The sequence below is a fragment of the Euprymna scolopes genome, chromosome 1 (genome assembly GCF_053919585.1).
Source record: "Euprymna scolopes isolate OS-2025 chromosome 1, ASM5391958v1, whole genome shotgun sequence".
Taxonomy (NCBI): domain Eukaryota; kingdom Metazoa; phylum Mollusca; class Cephalopoda; order Sepiida; family Sepiolidae; genus Euprymna; species Euprymna scolopes.
In genome coordinates, this window is record NC_136482.1 from 175,844,514 (window position 1) to 175,850,513 (window position 6,000).

Consider the following 6,000-nt stretch of genomic DNA (forward strand, 5'->3'; position numbering starts at 1 on the left):
ATCTTGACAATCTTTCGTTTTAGGTACATAAAATGAAAATATTTTCAAAATAAATACTGACTTTATTTGACTCAGATAAAGCAGTAAAATGAATAAGAAATGTTTATACTAAAGTTGTAATCAATAATATAAATCTCACCTGTCTGTATGTATCTATGACTGCCTAAAACTTTCAACAGAGGCGAAGGATTTTCACAAAGTTCAAAAAAAAAAAAAAAAAAAATTAATTGCATAAAGAAATAAAATTTTAAATTAAAAACTCGTGTAATTCTTTAAGAGAATAAAAAAAAGTGGAAAATTTGTCGGTAGGTTTGTGTTTAAAAGTAAACTTATTCAACTGATGAGTGAAATGTGATTATTTTTCGATTACGGTGACCCATGATGCTTGACTAATTTTATTATTGACAGCAAACACATGTCACAAATTCAAAGGGGAGAGAAGACACATATCAGCACTTCAAATGTTTATTTCTTTATGTAGTTACTACAGAGATTACTTTTGAAATATATTTAGTCTAATGTGTTGTTTTTACGTTTTTGAAATAATTAATTATGGCGGTTTTAGGCCTTCGTATTTTTCAACTGGAACAAAAGAGAGACAACTCCGTTGTGAACGTCTGATATGACAATTGAAAGTCGCGGTCTTTTTGAATCCTTGCTTAAAAAAATTCTTTTATTTAAAAAGTACATGGAATATAAAATATAAATATGGACAAATTCCTAAAAATGAAGAATGTAAGCACCCATTGATTATTAATTTTTATAGATAAGTGATTTTTTGGAATTTATATATATTTTTATATTCGGAGTAATAAAATTCGTTGAATTTCTTGAAATCTTTTTTAAAGAAATCCGATTAAAAAAAAAAAAGAACTATTGCATATTTTTCAATTAAACCTTTCATTATTTTAAAATTTTGGTCTTTGCTCCTTTTATTAAAAAAATATTAGGGTTTAAATTACATTTTTCAAGTAGTTATAAGCTTCGAAAGATAGGGAGTCTAATTATTCAAATTTTTCCCACTCATTTTTAATGGCGACATCTGACGCTGTTAGTGGGGCAGTGGGGCATGGGGCACGTCGTAAAAATTTACCACTTTAATTAAACTTGAAAATACGGTGCTTCTACAGAATTGAAACGAGATAAATGGAGTTTTCAGAGAGAAAAAAAAAATGGTCTTAACTAATTTTTTTTTTTTTGTCAATTCTAATAAGTTACAACGGTAGCTTTCAAATTATGCAGTCGAAATTACCTGAATATTACTGAATAAAAAAAAAAAAAAAAAAACTTGTGAACAGGTGAAAAATTTCCGCCATCTTATTTTGGTACTCCTGCAGTATTTTACCCACCGATATCACGATCTTAGCCGAGCGTTGATCGACATCCGTCGGAAAACGCCGGAACATGGCGAGCGGTACGATACTCTATTAGCCAATCAGGGCGCTTCAATCGAACGCGCAGCAGACGAATAATTTTCATTGAAAGTATACACATAGCGTTTCATTTCAGTTATTTTATTGTTCAAAGTAAAAATACACAGCCTTTCATTTCAGCTATTTAATTTAGCGATAAAAAAAAAAAAGGAAGAAATATGAACCTAGGACTGCTGGAAACAACCTTGCACTCCACTGAAGCCGTCGTCGAGTTTTGCCAGGAGAGAAAATTAATTCCTACATCGGTCACGGTCGCCTGCCCAAGATACAAAAACCCTTTGCTCCCTACTTTGCCTCTACAGTCAGTAGAAAATCTTCCAGTCGGAACTAAAGATAAACAGTAATTGTTGTCCCCCCCCCTACAAACATTACTGGAAAAAAAAACATTGTTCTTACTGTTTAATACCGTTTTGTTAAAAACAAACAAAAAAAAAACATTGAAGTGTTTATTACTGTTGCTTACCCCCCCCCCCAAAAAAAGCTATCGAAAACAAAATGAACCAAAAAAAAAATATTCAACAAAATAAATTTATTTTACTTTTAAAAAAAACTTACGGTAAGTGTTTATGATTTATTTTATCCAAATTTTTTGTATTAATTTTATACATTTTGTTGTGTGTGTGTGTGTAATATCTTTTCCTTGTAATGTTGTTGCTATTCACATACTTTTAGCGTTCTTGCACCGTAGCTCCGAATTCTCGGCTTTCGTCGGCGTTAACGCCGAAAGCGTTCGTCAACGCTCGGCTAAGATCGTGAAATCGGTGGGTAAAATACTGCAGGAAAATTACCTCCCTTTTAAATTCTCCTGTGTTTTACGATCGTTTTGATCAAATTCTATTTTTTATTTTCTTTAATAAATAATTTTTTACCTTTATCGATTTTCGTAATTTTTGGATATAATCTTAAAAATTCGAGGAATACGTAGATACCATTGTTTTCATGTGAAATTCAGTATTACGATTTCCGAAATTTCGTCCCAATAGTGTAGAAGCGCCGAAAAGACTATTTAAAAAATAGCGCGGATCAATAAGTGCACTAGCACCAAAAACTTAATCTGTCATCTCTATTTCAACAAGTACCGATAAAACTATTGAAAATTATAAAAAAAATTTGCAAGTGCTTTAAAAGACAAAAAAAAAAAAAAGATACACGTTCGTGGGTAAATTTTTACGTCGTGCTCCAGTGCTCCACTCCAGCGTATTATAAACATCCCAACCTAACCTCCCTATGTCAAGAACGGGGTTTAGTACACATAGATTCGAAAAAGTTGTCAAAAAACAAATATATAAAAAATAAATGTTATCAAAGGCAAGAGAAGTTACTTTTCTACCAAACTGGATATATTTTTCGTGTTTTTAACATGTTTATTCAGCTCGAAAAACATACAGTGTTTACCGATGTATTCGAAAATTCAAGATGGCGCCTCACTCCCTCTTTAACATGGTAAGTTTGGGAAAAGGTGTTATATATAAAAAACTAGAAAAAATACTATTAAAAACCCGCCGAATATATGTCAAGCTATGTCACGGTAACATATATTGAGCGAGTTTTTAACAAAATTTTATCCAGTTTTTTATTTATAATACCTTTTCCCAAACTTACCGTGTTAAAGAGGGAGTCAGACGCCATTTTGAATTTTCCAATACATCGGTAAACACTATGTTTTTCGAGCTGAATAAACATGTTACATTGAATAAAAACACGAAAAATATATCCAGTTTGGTAGAAAAGTAACTTATCTTGCTTTTGATAACATTTATTTGTTATATATTTGTTTTTTGACAACTTTTTCGAATCTATGTGTACAGTAATACAAACCCGAAAGCCGTTCTTAACATGGGGAGGTTGGGGTGTTCATAATACGCTGGGGCACGTCGTAAAAATTTACCCGTTAAAATTTAAATTTTAAGCACGTGTTGATATGTAACGCAACGGTTTTGTCCCTTTTAGTCATGCAAGGGTTGGAAGTGCCTTTATTTTTACAACTTAAACTGCCTATCTGCTAATTTCGACATTACACGCAAGTACGTAACGTTTTCACTTGAAATACGTTGGTTTAAAACATCAACATAAACAAGCACCGCTGCTGCTGTAATTATTTCCTCGGTGACTTTATCACGAAGAAATTGTTGCAACTCATTTGCGCATTTCACCGTTTTCTTCTGAACTACTTTTTAGCCGGAAGTAGCGAGTCTTTGTTGTTGTGCCTGTTTACCGATCATAGATAAATCTTGCAGAGGGGGGCGGTTTATAGTTAAACAAAGGTTGAGCAATCTCCAGCTGCATATGTCCTGAACAGGTATTGCTAAATCCCAGGGGAGAAATCCAGGGCAAGTGGAAACAATGCCGGCACAAACCCGCTGTCATTTTAGCTATCTCGTTGAACAATCATTAATTCTATATTAAGCAAACTATATTTTTTATATAAAAAAAAGATGTATTTTACAATATTTTCCACAAATTTGTCTCTCTTTTAAGAATTTACAAACATTTTTTTTTAACAATAATAGTATTCTTATAAAGGTATTTAAAAAAAAAAATGAAGAAAATCGCGTTCCTTTTTTTTATTTTTTTAACAAAGTCAATTCATAGTTTTGCTTTTTCCAGTTTATCTTTGAAATGTAAATCTTATATATATAAAGAAAGCCGCGTGTTTATTCTAATTTAACGAGTAACAAAGCGATTGAAAATAGGAATAAATATACTTACCGTATATTTTTAAATATAGTCTTTGTTTTACTCCAGCAGTAAGCACATAAAATATGGCGACTCTGGATGTGTAGTCGCAATAATTTTTGAAGCCAAATTTTTCAAGAAAAAGGGCCAAAAAAGGCCAAATTGGTAATTGAAGCCACAGTTTTAGAAATAAAAAAAATTATTAACGCTATATAAAGAGGGGGGGAAATGACTATATTGAATATGTTAGTTAGCTCTCAAAATTTTGTGTTTGTTTTTAAAAAATTTCGTATTGTTTTTTAGCAATGAAGTAAAGACGTTCCATGTGAAATGGAAATAATGGTCATTTTATACATAAGGAACATTAATAATAAATTCTACAGGTTACATAACTTTTAAAGCATACCAAAGATCTTTAAAGAATATTTTTTTTTCTTACAAAGGAGTCATCACTTATCAAGGTCCGGAGGCCACTCGAGGATAAGGGTTAATAAGTGTATAGTAGTCAATGGAACAATATCGTAATAATCGTTAGTCGTGGAAATTTGGTAAATTGGATTATTTAAGGGGACGGCTCATCAAGAACTTGTTCAAGTTGGACTTGAAAACCATATTGTAGTCAGCTGGAAAGCAGGCAAACAGAAGAGAGTTCCACAGACGTGCAGTTCTAAGAAAGAAACTTTGTTTGTGAAAATATATTTTGTGCTGTCACTCACTACTCACTCACTCACCACGTTCGCACGCAAACAAACGTTTATTAATTTTAATTTCCCCGCGCATCTGCACAAAAAATAAGTACTTCCAGTAACGACATAATTTCAAATACGCCCACACACTTTTATCAACCAGCAAAAGTAAAATGGACATATTTCTGGCGGACGTAGTTCAAGACGGTACTACGTGACACAAGCGACCAATGAGAAAATTTAGAAGATTGTCTTTTTAACGCTTTTCCAAAAACCAAAATACCAGCAGAAGCAATCTTGTGCTGGAGCCGGTTCAAAAAATATTTAAGCGCAACAATCATTCTTTCTCTCCTTTTTTTCCCCTTCTTTCTTCTTCTCTTCTCGTTTTCACCTCATCATCGTTTTCAAATTTGTCGAAACCATAATTACAAACGCCACGCGGGCACCCAAAAACCATGCTTATGAACACATGCACCCATTCCATACATTTTCTATAAGAATTAATAACAACGGACTACTTTCCTCATGGGACTTTTGAATAAGGCGAACATCTCCGATTAAAACACAGACCTTGAAATTAGGACATTATTTTTACACAAGACTTTCACCTTCTAATCTTATTAATTCAACGAAGGACTTTCACTTAACATGATCTTTTAATCTTGATAATTCCACATAGGATTTTTCACCTACTTTGAAGATTCTAATCATAATGATTTCTCAAGAACTCTTACCGATCGAACCTTTGCTTGTTCATCTTGTTATTTTTGTTGAAAAATAAATGCGGTGCATTTTAAATGAGAAGGAGGTGTCATTTTGTTTTATTCCTTTTTTTTATTATTTTGTTTGAGGCAGAGAAATGTAATTTCACTTAAACTTCTTTTCCCCTAAATGTAGATGAATATCCTCAGCTAGACTCCCCCCCAAATTCTTTTTTATGTGATTACCTGTTGAAATAAAAAAAAACAATTATTTCAGAATTTAGAGGGCATCATTAGTTTTGTAAAGAAAACATCTATTTACATAAATTTATCATCATTTATTTATTTATTATTTAACACATTTATTTACATAAATTTATCAAACATCATGGGTCGATAGTCTATCTGAATAACCTTTTAAAAGTAAGCTAGCTTGGGTGCCTGGCGTTGTCCAAGTGTTTGGCAGTGTGTGTTAAGCAAAAAAAAAAAAAAAAAGTGGTAGTA

General features: G+C 32.1%; 1 protein-coding gene across 1 annotated transcript in view; it reads right to left on the reverse strand.

Moving 5' to 3' along the window:
* Window positions 1–4,262, reverse strand: part of LOC145277673 (uncharacterized) — a 49,942-nt gene extending 45,680 nt beyond the window's left edge. Inside the window, exon 1 of the mRNA XM_080129341.1 lies at window positions 4,143–4,262. The gene's annotated coding sequence lies outside the window, so the exon portion shown is untranslated. The remainder of the gene's footprint in view (window positions 1–4,142) is intronic.
* Window positions 4,263–6,000: the final 1,738 nt, after the last annotated feature.